Genomic DNA, 20,657 nt, shown 5'->3' on the forward strand with positions numbered 1-20,657 from the left:
AGCTTGTACACAGGTTAAAAAAGGGGGAAAATTTGATTGGTTAACTTCTAGTGATGGTTATTTTCTTATATGCAATGAAATGTTATGTGAAATGTTTTCTATAGTACTGGACAGGATAAAACTTTACTCATGCCAAGTATTTCTTTATTTGAAACAAAGATAAATTCAGCACAATTTTTTGAAAAGTGCAAATTTAACAAAGACTAATAGGGGAAAATCAATGGTGGTATTACACCTTCACATATAGTCCCATCACAGAAACATTATCCCTCTGAAAAGTAAGGAAGACATGCTACGCTTAAATGACATATTTTCTCAAACTTGGTAATAAAACTGAAAGAAAATGAAACAAGCATTTGACGCGATTGATCATGTTTATGGAAAATATGACCGGGTTTACTGAAATATTCAAGATAATGTTTCTTTTTAGTTTGTAACCCGGATTTGTTTTTTCTCAATCGATTTATGAATTTCGAACAGCGGTATACTACTGTTGCCTTTATTTCTTGCTTTAACTTTCATAGCCTCTGTTTCACAAAGTATGGTGATACAAGATAAAGTTTTACCCGATAAGTAGACAGTTGAAATTAATTCAATATGAATGTTAAAAGTAATCACGATGTAACAACATCCGTCCAGCAGTAAAATAGCCTCCATATCTCCATATGAATCCTTATATTATTGCTAATTTATTCAGTTTTACGTTATATTATTAATCCATCGACCTATACGATTAAAGGTATCATCAATTCTGTACACAGTACTACCGGATATTTGAATAAGGGGTGATAACCCTAGAGTTACTGCCATTACAATGGTAAATGTGAATTTACTACTAAAAGTCTGCAACAAAAACGCATAAAGCCCTACAAGTGCAATTATGCCAATCAGATTAGCAATAAAAAAGAACATTAACGCCTTCTTTCTCAACTTTTTCAACCCTAATATCCTGTCTTCGTTTGATAGCCCTTTTGATACGGACGATCCGACAACGTTGGAGACAAGTTCCTCCCAGAATTCAAATTCAGTTTGGTTTTAGTCACTCAAGCAAACAGATGATGCACTCAAACTTCTAAGTGACGTTGTGTCAACTGAAAAAAAAATGTTAAAATTTGACCAACATTTTAACGAAATGAAAAGAAAAAAGTATATTGAAAAAATACAATATACACCTGTCCAATAAAAAACATGCATGCAATGATATTCTCTTAACAAATGTTCTTAATTATTGTGACATACCATCAGACCAAATAAAAATTCCTAAAATGTTTCTATGTTTCTATTACGTTATGAAAGATAGAGCGATCAAAACAGAACGTTTATAAATAAATCTGAATACATCTTTTTATGCAACAAGATTTAAAATTCATTGTATTTACATTTAACGCATTTTTCCATTCAATTAAATCAAATAGATTCTTGGCACCTAATATCGATTTAATTTTAGAAATATGTGCCTCCGTTCTTTATTTTGAAAAATTAATTTCAATTTTCATTGATTCGATATCCCATCGATATAATTCTTGAGCTTTGTTATCGACCGAATGAATTCTACTAGTGAGACTTATACGCAAAATAATTATACAAATGTTCGTAATCATTGTGAGATGACATCAGACCAAACAAAAATCCATAAAACATTTCTATTTTCTATTATTATATATATAAAAGATAGAGCGATGAAAACAGATAGTTTTTAAATAAATATGAATATATTTTGTTTCAGTATATTTTTTTTAGTGCAACAAGATTTAAAATTCATTGTATTCACTTTTAAAGCATCTTCCCACTCAATTAAATGGGCAATTCAAATAGATTCCTGGCACCTAATATCGATTTAAATTTGAAAATATTGTCTTCGTTCTTCAGTTTGAAATATAAATTTCAATTTCCATTGATTCGACATTCAATTGATATAATTCTTGTGTTTTCCTATCGCTCGAATGATTGACTAGTTAGACGACTACGCCCAATAATTATACCCGAAAAGGCATGTTACTATCGTATACATGTATACATGTTGTTATGCAAATCGACTTCAAAGTTTGATGAAAATATAGTTTCGTCACTTTTCTACATTGTATAATTAATATGAAAGGTACGCATTTGTATCTTTTTCTGTTCGACGGGACTAAAAACAAAACAAAGCGATTGCACTACAAAAAATCTAAATCGTAACAACATAGAGTTCTGATAGACAATTGTCATTTATATGGACACTGTTTCATGTAAAAATATAATTTCTCAGTGCGGATTTATTTCCATATTCGTATGAGTACAGAAGCTGTGTTCACATTCTCCACAATATAATTATGAAAAACTTGAAAAGTCATTCTTTTCTGTTTTGATATCAGTTTTTGAAATGTATTTTCTGCTGTGTGTGGATTCTCTTTTATCACATGACTAAGAATGTGTACTCTGATTAGACTGATTTTTAGACAGAATGATATTGTGATCTCCAGCACGAATTGACAAGTTTGTGTGGGTATATTTCAAATTGCCATTAAGAAAACGGGAAAATTGTTTTTGAAGAAATAAACTCGAAACGATTGTGTGGTATGAATAAACAGGTAAATGTCTGGGTTCGTGTCAAAACAAGAGAGATCAGGTACCTAGGAAGGATTCAAAAATCATTAATCCAATAAAAACGAACAATTATAATAACATGGCAAAAATAAAAAACGACAAAAGATCAAACAACAATAACAAAACATTACTGAAATACACGAACCCTACCAAAAAACCGAGGGTGAACTGAGGTGCTGCTGTAACGTTCAATTCTAGCTCCATGGGATCGGTTATGAACGAAACTCAAATCTTCTGGTTATTTCGAAATTGTACAAGTGTACTTCACACTTATAGCCGTCGGATGAAACCAGACAAAGACATTAGTAACAAATCTGCAGTTAGTGGGATACCATAGGTTTTCAATGTATAACCCATTATCTATTCAGACCTGTGTAATGAAATTTATAAATTTGTTTATTAGAAAGCCAAACATACATGTACAAAAAAGATATCTTAGATTAAATTTAAAATCTTTCTTGAACAAAATATTTCATTTTTCATATCCGTTTTTGCATGAGTTGGCAAATATACGGACTTGTACCAAGTCAGGAAAATGGCCATTGTTATATTATAGTTTGTTTCTGTGTGTGTTACATTTTAATGTTGTGTTTTTGTTGTGTCGTTGTTCTCCTCTTATATTTGATGCGTTTCCCTCAGTTTTAGTTTGTAACCCGGATTTGTTTTTATCTCTATCGATTTATGAGTTTCGAACAGCGGAATACTACTGTTGCCTTTATTTGACAATATTCTACTTAATTTATGTTAATTGAACCAATCACTCAACGATTCATCGATTGATTGTTGTTTCCTAACGTGAAAGAGGGACGAAAGATACCAGAGGGACAGTCAAACTCATAGCTCGAAAACAAACTGACAACGCCATGGCCAAAAATAAAAAGACAAACAGACAAATAATAGTACAGATGACACAACATAGAAAACTAAAGACTTAGCAACACGAACCCCACCAAAAACTGGGGGTGATCTCCGTGCTCCGGAAGGGTAAGCAGATCCTGTTCCACATGTGGCACCCGTCATGTTGCTTATGTTATTACAAATCCGGTAAATAGTCTAATTCGGTAAGTCACAATCGTGAAAAGGGAAGGGTATTTTAGTTACGACATAAGGAACATATCCGATATCATCTGTGAAACGGTTATTCCATAACGGTCAACCAACTCGTGATGGCGTCCGTAAAATTTACGAAGGGATGATTTGAACTTCACCATTTGGAACTGTTGGTTTAATAGCTTTCTTGTGAGCAACAATCCTCTATCAAGGAAATCATGATAGGAAACACAAACCCGGGAATATCGTATCAATTGGGAGATATATACTCCGTATGCAGGCGCTGCTGGAATGTTGCTACATAGAAATGGAAAGTTCACAATTGGGAAGCTGAAATCATCTCTTTTGTCGTAAAGTTTTGTTTGTGAAGTGGAACATCTCATCTTATTCAAGATGAGGGACAGACATTTGGCAATGCAGCAGGTCAACTACGGACCCCTCAGAGTAGTTACAAGGGTTAATGTGTTGAGAGTGTGGTGTACTCCGTATACGAGGCATCTGATTTATTTGTGTTTCTCTGTCCTGAGTGTACTTGCATTTATTTGTACTGTATTCCTGTCACATAATGTTGTCATTTTAGCGGTATTTATAACATTGCCATATAAGCGAGAGGTTTGGCTAGCCATAAAACCAGGTTCAACCCACCATTTTTTCTTAAAATGTCCTGTGCCAAGTCAGGAATATGGCAGTTGTTATCAAATAGTCCGTTTCTATTGTGTTGGCGTTTGTTTTTGTTGCAGTTCAGTGTTTCTGTTGTTCCGTTGTTTTCCTCTTATAGTTGATGTGTTTGACTCGGTTTTGGTTTGTGACCCGGATTTGTTTTTCGCTTAATCGATTGATGACTATTGAACAGCGGTATACTACTGTTGCCTTTATTTAACGTTCTCATTCCGACTAGACGTAGATGAGTATTTATTATACACCACACCGGGTCAAACAGACACTCCAATCAGCCAGGGATGAAAATATTTCTATACCACAGACAACCCTTCGGGTAATCACTGCACCAAGAAGTTTCTATTATTAATGAATTGTTTTTCTAGAAATTCGCTGTCGAGTATACGTATATCTTCTAATGCAGAATCAATCTAAACAAATCCGCTTTTGGCTATTGAATTAGTTTTACCCAACCACGTGCCATTGTAGATTAATGATGACTTTTTGTATTATAATTTACGTTTGAAGATGTAAAACACAAGTACCTTGTTGCAATTTCCGTCGTTTCTTCATTTTCCGTTTAATTTTCGGTAAGTGAAGAAATTTTGGTACAGTGGCAGTTTGCTAAAAACATAAAAATTGATATGCGTATACATATATTATCATATGTGTTACTATAGAAGTATTGAACAACGCTATTCCTATGTCTTTGTATTGAAATCTTACTTTAAATTGTGTAATAATTTTTGTGTTATTAAAGATGATTGAAATAAACATCTTTTTGAAAAATGGTATCAAATCAATGAAACTTATGGAAGGATTTGAAAATATAATCAGACTTAAACATCTCTAAATTTTGTTTTATGTATCAGCATTTACTTACATTATCACGTGTTCCCCATGATTGATCCACAATGTTACAGATAGCATAGAGAGGTAGTATCATATTCATAAATGGAATAAAGAACAAATAGACGACACCCGCTATCAATATCCACATATCTGTTGGGTATAGCATAGCTCCATAGATGTAACTACCAAGTAAAAGCATAAATAAAAAACCTTCTGCGTGCTTAAAATGTCCAACTTGGAAACCTAGTTTGTAGAAGTATAAAAATTGATAAAATATACTGCAGAATGATATATACGTTAACAGATGAAAATAAATATACTGATTACTTAAATATACTACTATATACAGTATACATTGGTTTGCAATCATCTTCATGTTATGGTCTGAAAAATTCCATATACATAGCATATGTTCATACGCTATTCATTCGAGAACTTCATCAGTCCGTCGTGTCTTTTAATGAGTATGTCTTTTAGGAAGTTTGATATTAATAGCAGATCTTTGACAGTCCCTGTCAAATTTATCGAAGCGGATTTACAGCTTAAAATAAGACAGAGACAATAGTTAAAAACCCTATTACGGAAAAAAACATGATGTTGTTTTGTTTCTATTATTCACCTTCCGATGTCTTTTGAGATATTTGTTTTGTTCGCTTGCTGCTCTGGTGGCGTGTACCCACATCTGGCATTCATAAATTGACGAACTACATTTTATTAGAAATGCCGTGTTTATTTTTTAGGGAAAACAAAGGTACATAGTACTTTGGTATTGATTGGCTAATAAAGTTTCAAAATCTCAAACTTATTATAACTTTCAGGTAAAATTATAACAACCATGGAACCACTTTTACCTTATACTAGATAATATTTGCGATTTAAGATAATTAGAGGGTTTTTAGCGCCCCTCGTTGTAGGCTGTTGTTAGTCGTTATTCAGCTTTCAAACTGTGTACAATAGATAATAGTAAAGAAATTTTTTGCAGTCATGGTCGATGTCAGCGAACCGGTCCTATCATGTGCTCACAAACAGCTGTTCATTTCTAAAATCATGTCTGATGCAAGACATAATTCAGAAAGACTATCATAATCTTATTTGTATTTTTATTTTCCATTTCCCTCTAATAGAAAAACAAAGGATATGGGGTATCCATCCATGACACAAAGTCGGTACAAGTACCGCAAAAAAAAACCACACACACAAAAAGCCAATAGAGCGGAATTCTTTGCAAAAATAATTTGGATAGACTTTGTAAAATGTTGTTAAACCACATAATCGGGCCTGATAATTAAAGAACATAATGGAAAATAGTACATATTTAAAACAAAATAGTTCCTACGCATAGGTGTAGATCTGAAACTATGTAGCATATATTTTAGTAATTGAGGTATGATATGAAAGGTGAAGGACTGGTGATCTTTGTAGAAAGCATAATTTACTGATTATTTTCAATAATAAATTATGAATGAATTCTAAAAATGAGGGCATATATAGCCTGTTTCTCAGATATGAAGTGCCTGGTTTGATGTATATAAAATTCCGGTAACCAGTGCAGTACTGTCTGATGTATAAATACAGATATATTGATCCCGCTTCCATCAAATGGTTTGAAGTGAAAAAATTAACGTGGATAGGAATGAGGACCAAGAATAGGTGGTGTGTGTCTATTAAAATTTAAGTATACAAATTGTCCTAAAATTGAGAGAATGATGTGGCACGCATAAGAGAAGTTATCTCAAGAATAAATACACCATAACTTTAAAAATACAGAAGAGCATACATATCAAGCACAGGGAAACTTTCTACGGCCTTCTTAATGTTTATTAACAAACTACAAAAGTGTAATTTTCATTGTATGCAAGTTAAACAATGTCATGCTAAATTTTGTGTACCTACCTTCTGCCAAGTCTTTAAAAATAATAACAGTAGAAGTTACAAATATGTAGACTGCTCCTGCTCCTAAGACCATGATCAAAATCTTTGTGATAATCAACTGTACTGTTGGAACGACTTCACTGAGTAACACCAAGCAGTAGGCAACAACTATGGCAACTATCACAGGAGTTACAACGATGAGAGGTGCACCAGTCGCCAATTCCAAACCGAGACTCATCATTACGATTGTAGACCCAGGATATAAAAGCATTATAACAAATATTTCCAACAAATATAGGGCATAAAGAACAGAAAATGCATCGTTTGTGGATAGCAATGCTCTGAGTTTCCGAATAACCAATATGGCGTTTGCATAATCAGACAGTAACCATCTACGACGTTGCTTCATGAACTCATACGTATCTTCTGGGCAGAACGTAGTATTCCTAGCATTACTAGAATATCTTAATTTCCATCCTTTCAACATCAATAACGTACACATCCATCTATCTTCACCTGAAATAATAAATTGAATATGCAAAAACAAATTAAACCGCGTCAACGTTTATTTGTCTGTTTTAATACAAAATCATTTTTTTTCTTTATGGGTCTATGAGACCGATACGTGAAGTAATAAGTATGTATGCAGTAAATCTTTAAATGTCTGAGTTGAGTCAATTTCAAATGTGTAATATGTAAGTTTGAAAGAGTGATAACTTACAAAATATGATGCAAAGGTTAAATAAAGGCAACAGATGTATACCGCTGTTATTAAGTTATCCAAATGTAACGCTTTACGGAAATTTATATAGGGGAAGAATTTTGAAGAAAATTGAATGTTGAATATTGCAAATATGTCCTCAAAATAGTTAACAATTTTATACCGTTGTCTTTTGTAAAAATATCTGTCATGTTTTCTACTGGTCCCGAATATTCGTCAACAACCTCTCTAACAGCATTCAGTTTATACATACTAAAACATCCTGGACAACACATAACTGAGCCAATAATGTTCTGCGAACTTTTAATTGTCCAGAAATCTAAAAGTACATTATTTCGAAATTAAAATATCAAAATAGGATACCGGAATAATGTTAGTGCAGTGCACTAATAAGAAAGGAGATTCCTCAAAACAAAATATGATAGTGCATATGCCTACAATTACCATTTATTTTTGAATACACTTGTGTTTATCATTTACTAAGCGAAACTACAAACCAAAGTTGAAGACATAGTTCACAGCCCGATGTTGGCTGCACTTTGTCTTCATCCGAACCTACTATTTCGCATAGTCAATGCTAAATACAACAGTATGATTATACTGATGGTCAAAATCTCAGAATATTCATTATTTGAACTATTGCTTGAAAAATTTGTGAAATAGTAAAAAGGCTACATACGATATTTTATTCTAGGCAAACGACAATGATTTATTCTTTACTTCGAATTGTACTGCCATCATTATTCCTTTTATAAGAATTTTAAGGATACCGACAACAATTGCGCTAAGCTTCGCCAACTAATGTGAACAACTATTGAGTGATGGCTGGAACCCCATACTATTAACAACGGCTGTACTGACTATTAGGTAATGGTAAGTTTTTCTCGAAATGATTCATTTTAACTTTATTCCAAATTAAAGAATTTATTTATTAAAAGAACGTCTTACAAAAAACGCATAATAATTTTTGATATAGTACTGAATATTGCAACATGTTTCCAATGTGAATTTAAGACTTGTACATAGGCCTTGTTCATCCAACTGCTTTGCTAGTGACAATAGTGTTAAAAACATTGCCGAATACTGTATTTGAATTTCTTTTTTTTAACACTGTATTTGAATTTCACAATGAAATTTATCGTATATTTGCTACTCATTTATAAACATATAAATGTCTACAACTATGAGTTTAATAACATAAATTTAAGTTGAATATTAAAGTTATTCATTGACTTCTTTAATCAACATTTTGCCATATGAATTATGAAAAACAAATTTGACAATCATGTACAACTATTTTTAGGTAAAGTTTATGAACTACTAGTTTGCTTTCGTTTCCTATCATGATTTTATTGGTGCAGGGTTGCTGCTTACATTGAATATATATATTAGGGTTTCCAATGGTAAAGTTGAAGTTATTCCTTTAAAAAAAGCCATCCTGATTTGACTGACCGTTATAAAATATATATATCAAAGATTACCACGGTTATGTTCCAATTGTCGTAGCCATAATTACAAGAAAATTAACAAAGACGCTCAAAGTTTACTGTGCAAACACACCTTATTAACTTAGTTTTGAAATTCGAGAATTATTTTTTTTAATTAGATTTAAAATCAAACGAAGAAACTAAGATAGATGATTTAAAAAAAAATAAAATCTATTAAACAACGTCAACAGTCCGGTTATCTCCATCAGTCTGAGAGACCAAAGACGTGGATGTTAGATTCTATAGGTTACCCTACGGATCTTAACAATGCGCAATTGATTTTTTTTAACATTTTCTTGAAATTACCAATATATGACATTTTTTAAAACTTTTGTTTCAGTTTTGTCCAAAAAAAGGCGAAATCTAGAACAAGTACCCTATATATAGGTTGCTGTCTTGTATTAATTATATAAGATATAGATAACACTTTATACATATTGTGCGTCCGAACCAACAACAACCACTGAATTACTGATTCCTGGTTTTAGATAGACACAGAATGTGACATTTTTTTACATGATTGTGAGAACCCAACCATCTTAGAATTTAGGACAGTGGTGTTACAGCACACCATAAGAACAATCTGCACAAATCAGTTGAAGGGCTTGCATGAATCATGATCGACAGACAGAACAAAAAAAGATCATAAAAAGTCAAAAGACAAAAGACATAAATATGATAGACAGCAACTAACGACTAACACTGAATTACAAACTCCTACAAAACAGGCACATACAGAATGTGACAGGATTAGACTTGTTCACTTTACGGGATCACTGACTTTACTAATAAAACTAAGGTAAACATATTCATTTTGATACACAAAATATTTACCTTTAGCATAGTCGAATATCTGTAGCCAAACAATAGGGTGAATATGAACACCTTTTGGGCGTGTTCTACCACAGACCGCCCCAACATTTGGGTCAGATTCACACACATGTAGAACATCCATGATACTTGTATCCACAAAGGTCATGTCTGCATCTGTTGCCAAAATATAATCGTCAAACTCAAATTTAAACTCTTCATGATATATTTGTTCTGAATCTGTTATGGTGTATATATTGTTTGATAATCTATTTTTAACCGAAAGCTTTTCAATTGAGCTCGTATCGCCTATAAATATTTTGACGTAGGGCACGGTTGTCGTCTCTGTTTCAACATTGGTAATCTCAGATTCATTATCTTTTATCAGCGACTTGTATTTGTTGTCAGAAACTGTAAAATTATTTTGAATGGCTTTGCGATTCTCATTAGACGAATCCATTGATTCCACAGAAAGCAAACTTGCGTAGGAGCAATTTTTCGACATATTTTCAGATGACTTCCGAAAATTAGTCGAACGATAGTTCAAAACATACTTCATATACATTACCTGACTCCAACGCTTTTTTGCATTGACCTTAGATACATCTTTCAAGTGAACAAATAACGGCATTTCATTGTCAATCTTCCACGAAAGCTGTATTCCGTATGGTGTATATAATATAACCCCATGATCTCTATCTGTAAGCAAATTTTCTTCAATTAAGCCCAGTAACTGAAGACCAAATTGCTTAATATTTTGTCCATCAGCACCATTATCTAAGAATATGTGGGATTCTAAAACGACGTTTTCTCTTTTCAAAAGCTTTGAAACCGAAACATTTCTTATACTAGCCAGTAATCTGTCCATTTCTATTTGTGATTCCTGATACATTGTAGTACATATAAATACTCGTCTGACATTTCTTTTATTGTTACCTGGTATGTTAAATGGTTTTGCTTTTATTGTATTATAGGTCCTACTTAATAAATGTTGTGTTGTTAAAACGGCTTCATACATACTAAACTCGTTAGACAGTATAATTCTGTCATTCAATATATCTAGAAATATCGGTAGAAAAAGTAGTCCCGCTACAGTTCCGTACAATGCAATATTGTCTGCACTAACTTTGATTTCTTTAGAAAATGGACCTATAGTACTAGCCCATGAAATGTGGGATATATCTATCACTGACGAAAACGTTAACACCAGTATAGATGACATTATGATTGACGACAAATATATGGGCAAATGAACAACATATCTTGCAACTTTAGTCCTGGCATTGAAATACTTAACACACTGACACAGAAATGAAGTCAGCAAGATTGAAACACAGAGACAAAGATTTTTTGTATTCGGCAAATACAAAGTCTCGAAAAATGACTTTAATGATATCAATTCATTCGTACTTGATTTTCGTTGTAAAAAGTAAACAGCAAACACACAAGTTAGCATCTTCAAAATAATATATAGTAAAGCAGAGTTCTGAGTCCCTCTGTCTACTGTTGTATGTATAAATTTTTGATATTTAAGAGTAATAATTATTGATATTGTGACCAGGAAGAAAAATGTTAATCCAGATTCTTTTGCCGTCATTCGGTCTGTAGTCACCAGCAGTACAAAACAAGCAATTATGCAGCTTATAAAAACTAATACCAATAGTGTGTGTATGAAACGAGTAGTTTTTGTGTTGTTCTTCTGAAACAAAAACAAAAAACCTATGTATATGAAATATAATTATAATAACATATTAATACCATATCCCTTTAACAATAATGTTAACTGCTGCAAAGCAGACTGCTGATTTTCTATTAGTTCTCGCTTTTAATAATTGCGAGTACTCTGAGATCGGTACTTTGTGTCTTAAGTCTTTTTCTTATTTGTTGTGTGTGCTTTGTGTCAATCTGATGAGTCAAACATTTTTGAACTGATTTGCATAGTTCTCATATTGATGTTACACCACTGTCCTATGTTAGGGAAGGGATGGGATCCGCAAACATGATTAACCCTAAATATTCTGTATTTACCTGTCAAAGTCAGAAGCCTGTCATTCAGTGGTGGTCGCTAGTTGCTGTATATCATATTTCTTTTTCTTTTATTGTTTTGAACATAAATCAGGCCGTGAGTTTATACGTTTGAATTGTTTTACATTTGTCATGTCGGGGTCGTTTAAAGCTTTCTATGCGGTATGGGTTTTGCTCGTTGTGAAGGCTGTATGATTATCTATAGTTACTAACTTCTACGTCATTATGTCTCTGATGGACAGTAGTCGCAATATTGGTGTTTCTTTACTATTGGACTTTCTGTGTGCTTTTGTGTTTACTGTTGTTTGCCTGTTTGTTTCAAAACGATCATTGTTGTTAATGTGATTTTTACTTTCAACTGTGTTATGCAAAAGAAAGAGAAATTCCGTAAGCCTGAATACAAAAGATAGTAAGAAACATAACATCAAAAGATTTAAAAATAATTAACAACATTGTATGGCCTTCAATAATGAGCAGCTATTGCCATTCGTGGTGGGTCAGATTTAGCATCATGTTAGTGTGGACTAGAATCCTGTTTTTGTACCTCGATGCTAGCACTTTCCTTTACAATTACTGGGCAAATAATCGTAGGATTAAAAGCTTTAAGCGTATATTGATCGGTTAACATGTTTCTTAAAAAAAATAATGAGCATATGAAATTGAGGAGATATCTCTATGAGACAACAAACAACCAACCAACGACACATAAAACACAATAACTTTAGACTTGGAATGGCATATGAATATGTGGCAATTTTTAACTAGATTATCGAATTCTCGACCCTCTTCTTTTTTTTTTTTTATCTCGATCATTGGAATAACGTTGAATAAAAAAGATGCATATATTGGTGATTTTGAGTCTGTTCAAAGTTCTGATTTTTCTACCCTATATACCACTTTGCCTCATATTCTTATTAAGAAAAAATTCACACACCTAATTAAATGGGCATTTAAAAGTCGGAATGCGAATATATATGTTCAAACTCTTTTAGGTCATTTTTTAGTAGCAACAAACAAAAGAGCTATGTCAATTAGACATGCTTTGATACTATATCTGCCCTTGAATTTTTACTTGATAACATTTTTGTTCGCTTTGGAGATTCCGTATATCGTCAAGTTATCGGAATTCCAATGGGGACTAACTGTGCACCACTTATTGCGGACTTGTATTGTATTGTTATGAGTTACAATTTATGACTAAAATCAGCAAAGACCCATCGAAACAACATCTGATACAAACATTTGACAATACTTTTAGATATTTAGATGATATATTGGCTCTCAATAATGACAACTTTAGTATTTATACTAAAGAAATTTATCCTGTTGAACTTACTTTAAATAAAGCTAATACTAACAATGACCACTGTCCTTTCCTCGATCTTGATATCTATATCATTAACGGGAAGCTTAATACAAAAATTTATGATAAAAGAGATGATTTTTCATTTCCTATTGTTAATTATCCATTTTAGATGGTGACGTTCCCTTGTCACCATCTTATGGTGTTTATATATCTCAACTTGTACGATTCGCTCGTGTATGTAACAACTTATTAGATTTTAGCGAGAGAAATTTATATATTACTGAAAAATTATTACACCAGGGTTTTCGATATCATAAACTAGTCAAAACATTTACTAAATTTTATCATCGGTATAAGGACATCATTCGTAAATATAACTCAACATGCAGACATCTTATACGTTCGGGTATTTCACATCAAATCTTTTATGGTAATATTCTTTACAAAGCACAAGAATGTCAGTATACACCTCAAAAGCTAACAAAACCTTTAAACAGACTTATTAAGAAGGGATATAGTTACGATACTGTTGTCAAGTCATTAAAGATTGCATATTTCGACTTTAATATTGATTCACTTATAGGGTCTTTGCATCGGAATTAAAAACATATTTATTCTAAAACCAGTTGTTGGCATTACACGGGTTATGTTCTTCTCATATATTTTATGACGGTATAATACTAAACCCCTTACAGGAGGGATTGTGCCTGATATTCATATGATGAAGACATAATCTTTCAATCAGTTTAATTGAGGTCTGGAGCTGGCATGTCAGTAACTGCTAGTAGTCTGTTGTTATTTATGTATTCTTGTCATTTTGTTTATTTTCTTTTGTTTCCTATTCTGACATCGGACTCGGACTTCTCTTGAACTGAGTTTTACTGTGCGTACTGTTGTACGTTTGTTTTTTCAACATTGGCTAGAGGTATAGGGTGAGGGTTGAGATCTCAAAAACATGTTTAACCCCGCCGCATGTTTGCGCCTGTCCCAAGTCAGGAGCCTCTGGCCTTTGTTAGTCTTGTATCATTTTTAATTTTAGTTTCTTGTGTATAATTTGGAGTTTAGTATGACGTCCATTATCACTGAACTAGTATACATATTTGTTTAGGGGCCAGCTGAAGGACGCCTCCGGGTGCGGGTGTTTCTCGCTGCATTGAAGACCCATTGGTGGCCTTCGGCTGTTGTCTGCTCTATGGTCGGGTTGTTGTCTCTTTGACACATTCCCCATTTCCATTCTCAATTTTACTATAGAAATTAAAAGAAATTATCTGAGTGTATATGAAAAGCACTTAACTTGGTATAATGGTATATAGTATATGTTATTTTCAACTAAAGGTTTCTTCGAACCAGACATCTTATTAACTATAGTGTTTAGATATGTCGGTACAACTGTTTGTTCACCCTTAAATTTGTATTTTTTCCAACATTAATTTGAGCTTATATTTAATCATAAGGTCAGTTTGTTTAGACTTTGTCTGACCCTTGAAATTTGAGTTTCGATAACTGCAACATTCGTAACTGCAACATTTTAATTGTAAGTTTGAACTTTGTAGTTTTTTGTGTCATTTAGAATACGTAATTGATGATATCTGTGTGTGTCAATATCGTAAACATTTTCGTAGAACTTATAAATTATTTTCACATCCAACAAACATTTATCTATTAAGATATTGATATGTTTGTATGTTAAATTTGAGATTTAAACCGATACACTTTACAGAATTTGGAGATTAATATACTCTTAAATAAAATATAATAACACAAGGATTAATGAAAGATGACTAAAAAACACAAAACAGAAGGCACAGAAGCTATGTTCAAATAAATGGAGAATGTGTCCATGGGGCACAAATGATGCCCCCGCTTGCATATAACGTTATAAAGGGGCATAACTCCAGAACGGCAAAAACGACGCTACCCAAATTCGAACTTGATCTGAGTTTTGTGGAAAGAAGCATTGTGTATAAGTTTCATAACATTTGGTTGAGGCAAACTAAAATGAGAGAACGGAAACCAATTTCGGGACGTACGTACGGATGGACGGACGGACAAGGGTAAACCTTAATGCCCTCACCGCTACAGCGAGGGCATACAAATATACATAACAATAACATGAATCGTATGCTTTAAAAAAAATTATTCACTTACCATTCCAGTTGAAAAAAAGGAAAAAATCATCACTGAGTGTAACACACCTAATAACAAAAATCCTGGTATTTTCCACAGATAACTCCAAACTAAACTAGTCAACATATAACTCTCAGCAACGGAAGATATGACACCCTTAAATAGATACAATTTTTGAAATATATGGTCACCTTATAAATATCATAGATACATAATATTTTACTTCCAAAATAATGTTAAAATAAAGAATAAAGTTGCAGTTTCAAGAAATAAATGCGTATAAGTATAACCAAATTAAAATAGAAATAATTCTAATTTTCCTAAAATACCCTATTTTTTAATCATAAAAAGTTTATCTTATTAATTGAATTTTAAAAAAATCATTCTAGATTTGTATACTTGTACTCTGTTTTTAATGTGTCCTTGTATGATGAGACATTTCTAAGGCAAGTGAAAATTGCGGTTACGTTCTTCATTCAATATTACACTGCTAATGTATTATTGAGCTGTCACGATGTAAATTAAAACAACAAAGTCTTTTTTGTTTTATATATTTATTTCTTGTCAGTGTTCACGAAAGTCTGCTTCGAATGTTTTATATCCCATTGTATTTCAGTTGGCCATTTTCAACTGATTTCTCGGCTTTGCGCAATTCAAGGTAAAATTACATTTTGATTAATCGCACTTTTTCGTCTACCATAGAGATTAAAATAATACAAGTAAATATATTTACAAATAACTGAGTAATGAATATTTCATTGGTAAACTCAGATAAAATTTTCTTCCAGTGGAAATATTTACAAACACCTGAGACTTATAACTTTTAATGGTACATATCTTTTTTCTTCCATCTTTAAAAAATATAACGATACATGTTAAAGTATATGTTTTCAAAACTGCAGGCCACGAATTCACAAAAAAATTCAGATAACTATTTTAATACGCCCGTTTAAGGGACGTATTATGGTAAACCGTTGTCCGTCCGTCCGTCCATCTGTCCGTCCGTCAGTCGTCAACATGTCGGACAATTACTCAAAAACGCATCAACCAATTTTCATGAAACTTTGATGTATTGTTTATATCTATTTACGTAATCTCTATTTTACGCTTCCGAGTTATGGGATTTTATTCATAAAAAAGGGGGGATTTTCCAGTTTTTGGACAATAACTCAAAAATGCTTTGAGCAGTTTTCATGAAACTTTGGTGACTGGTTTATATCTATTAAAATAAGCTCCCTATATTTTTTTTTTATAAATTTATGATATGGCATTGAGGAGTAATGGAATTTTATTCGTTGAAAAAGCTACTGGCGTATCATGCGCTCATGGCGCAGCGCTTTGTTTTAATATGATAGAGCGCCAATTTAATCCATGAATTGCATTGCCTTTAAATTGTGAAACGTTTTGAAAACATGTATTTGCCACCGGTCGCCAAGCAAATAAGAGCTTATTCCTTAATAACATTCCTTAAAAAGTATTCCCTGTTCTGATTTTTTTTTCAAATAAATACAAGTATTTTACATACATGTGTTTATGCATATGAATATGTATCTTGATCCTTTCCTGTAAACAAAATCTACCACACTTTGATCACACATCCATTGAGTGTTTCATTTAGCCAATGACAAAACAAAAATAATACCGCAAATTATCATACAGTTGGTAATATATAAGTATGGGTTAAAAAACCATCTTTGAAATCAATTTCCCTTTAGACAACAGTTTAATGATGCAAAGACTCTGTATTGTATTGTACAATAAGAAGATTTGACAACAATTCACCATTGCCTTATATTCATGTTTCTTCTTTAATGGCAATATATTCTCGTTAAATACATTTCTATTATTTTAACCAGGGCAAATGGCATTACTCATATTTTTCATAATATAATACATAAAGAGATATATTTGCTTAATACAATTTCATTGTTTTTAGTTTTTTTTAAAAGGTTTTTATTTTTTCGATCTCAGTGTTTCAGTTTGTAAACTTTATACTACATATATCATGTGACTGTATTAAAGTTCCGGGACCAGCCTCACATCACAATGATTTTTAAAAATCTGTTCACATCAAGAGTTATATGATGATTTTGATTCCATTTTCAACAGAATATGAACTAAGATTTGTTTCCATGTTTCTCCTACTTTGTGCCTATTTTTAGAACCATCAACTGATAAAGGGAGAAAACTTAATTTATCAGAATAGGACTTCATACCCGTCAATGAAAATATGCATGGTTTTGGTGGATAAAATTGTTGATGATTTTTATCTTTTGTTATTGTCATGTCCAGGTCAGTACTGTGACGATGGCTCAATAAATTTTACTTGTACACATTCATGAGTTTGATATGAGTTGTCAAACTCAAACATCTGTATATTTTCATGAAGGATCACATAAAATTGTAACAAATTGCCATTGGCAGCATGGAATTTTCTCAATTGCAGTAGCTTGTCAAACTGTACTTCATTATACTAGTAAAAAAATCGTCAAATAAAAATAAGAAATATTTAGCAGATCCATGATTTTTCCTAACCCTTCCCCTCCTCCCTATTGGAGATTTTTGCCAGTTTTTCCAATCCATTAAAATATTAAAGGCAAAAGCCATTCTTACAAAAAATAAACAAAGGAATAATGTCCACAGACATGAACTCACATTTTATAAGAGTTATGAGACAACGGTAGGTAAACCGATATCACTTAACAAAAAGGAGGTTTCCAGGGAAAAGATGTCATACTTTTGTTTATTTTGAAGAAATAACACACAAAAAAGAAGAAATATAAAATGTTGGCTTCCCTTTGTTACAGACCGGAAGACTATGGAATCTAACCTTCAAAATGTATTTTGATAACTAATAAACATCGATGTTACAAACAAATGAATTGCATATAAGGATTATAAAAATTGAAGTTATTGATACAAACTCCATAGAAAAACAAAAAGGAGAGCAGATATTCAGGTACTCAAAAAAGGTAAGCTTGTCGTGCTCCACTAGTAGTAACCAGTGTATTGTTCTAAAAAAGCAGTATCAGTGAAATACTAGTCTGATTGAGACAACAATATGTCTTAAATCATTGTTTAGATAAAAAAAAAAGATGTATTGGGCTACAACACTATTCTATTAAAATTTATTAAAAAAGTTTGCCTACGTTATGCTTAATCAATTCCATATATTATGATAATATGATTATGTTTTTTGTAGGTACATTTACAATTTATTAAGAACAATCTTTCTAACCAGGCTCTGTTAATTACACATATAACAAAGAAAACTCAAATGGGGGATATAATGAAACAGAAGAAACTGAATATTATCCAAGAGCAAATATCATAGCCAAGACTGGTGATAATTCAGATGATGAACCATTTTTTGCTTGTCCTAAGCGAAATTGTATTAAGGTTTACAGAAAAACCTCATGTCTTAGAATATCACATATAAGCATAGGCAAGCATGTATATGCCAACAAAGAAAATATTTATTTACAAAGTGAAACTTCTTTGTTCTGAGACGTATGTAGTTGTTGATCCTGAGAACAAAGGTTTTGGAACAATCAGTTTTTACAACTAACTTAAATATTGCAAAAGGATGGGATTTTAATGTTTCTATTAGCCATTGAAACGTTTTAGTAGTAATTAGGGCTAAAGAATTATTACATGATATATACGTAGAATGCAGTGCTACAGAAAAAAAACTGTAATAATTTGAAACTATTAAGGAACAATCATGATCAAAGTAATTTAACACTGATGAGTGGTTAACCGCATTTTAAGTTTGGAGTGTATTTTCCAAATTGTCAAACTTGGATCTAAAGATCCAGCAAAGTCATTTTTAGTTTAAATTTAGAATTTAAATGAAGTTGATGATGATGATTTCCAAAACACCTTGGCAGAATGGAAAGTGATGACATACACGTTGTTTCTGTAGAATTACTTCCGCGCTTCATACAAAATGTACTTCGGTCAACGCTTTTACACCTCAATGAATTTACAAAAAGAAGCATTCAATTCTTAAGTATTAATTGCCTTCATACATGTATTTTGAATTAATATAAAATTAAAATAATTGAAACATGTTGTTTTGTGTATAAAAAGTCAGACAGTTAAAATCTAGATAAAGTGCAACAATGCTAGGGGGTCAATGTGAACTTGTAGTGAGGCGTGAGCTTTTTGTACATGTTGAAAGCCTCACTCTGACTATTAGATGATGAACAGCAACGACAGCTCTGTTCGTTTGCTAGTATTTTATCATGTACATATAAAGATTTTGTGTCATCAATCTATGCAATATTTCTTCTTTTCAATCTAAATATAGTAATTGGCGAGTTGACAAATTTTCTCCACATGTCTTATTCACTTGGAAAGATTCAAAAGAGGGTCCACAATAGTGATCAAAACATAACTCTTAAGCATTCAAACTTTATTAACAAATAATTACACAGGCCAGAAAGGCCAGCTTGACCTTTAGTTATTGGCTGCCCTGAATCAAGTTGATCCTTTTGTACAGAGACTAATTATACTCCTGCCAGTGATAGCTGGTAAATACAATATTCATGATGTCTGTCTGTTCGTCCGTCTGTTTGTTCGTAATATATCTACATTCTTTAAGTTGGATCATTACTATATATTTCCATAGAAAGATACTCCTATACTTTGCCAAAATGTAGATTTAAACATGATTTTTTTCGAAAATATCATAAAAAGTATGGGTCACCGTGCTATTCTTAAGGTACAAATTGTGCAAAATTGTAATTATTCATGAAAAAACACTTTTTTGTGAATTATAACAGAAATCTATGAGATAGAATTTTGAAATATTATAATTTGAGCAGATTTGTTTTATAATATGCTTAAAAAAATAAAAATAAAAAAATGTGTCACCCAACTTGTTTCTTGCTAAAAGTAAAAAATAAAATTTTATTAACATTCTTTAAACATTTTTACTATAAGAGTTATCTCCCCTTCTATGGTTAAGTTAAAAAAAATTGAACATAAACAAATACTTGATATTTGTTAAAACAGTCTAAAAATGCAATAAATCACTTTATCTAAATAATATAATAAACTTATTGCCAATCTGTCTCAAAATTTACAGATGTAGGCAAAGAACTAAATTGATTGTGTACTGCCATTTTACAATACGAGATGACGGTTAACAGTTAATCTA

The 20,657-nt window shown here is 32.1% G+C and overlaps 1 protein-coding gene across 1 annotated transcript in view; it reads right to left on the reverse strand.

Annotated features, from left to right (window-relative positions):
* The window catches only part of LOC127727729 (uncharacterized), a 178,462-nt gene that overhangs the window by 52,322 nt on the left and 105,483 nt on the right, over positions 1-20,657 (reverse strand). The gene's annotated exons all lie outside the window — the stretch shown is intronic.

The sequence above is a fragment of the Mytilus californianus genome, unplaced genomic scaffold (genome assembly GCF_021869535.1).
Source record: "Mytilus californianus isolate M0D057914Y unplaced genomic scaffold, xbMytCali1.0.p SCAF_2, whole genome shotgun sequence".
Taxonomy (NCBI): domain Eukaryota; kingdom Metazoa; phylum Mollusca; class Bivalvia; order Mytilida; family Mytilidae; genus Mytilus; species Mytilus californianus.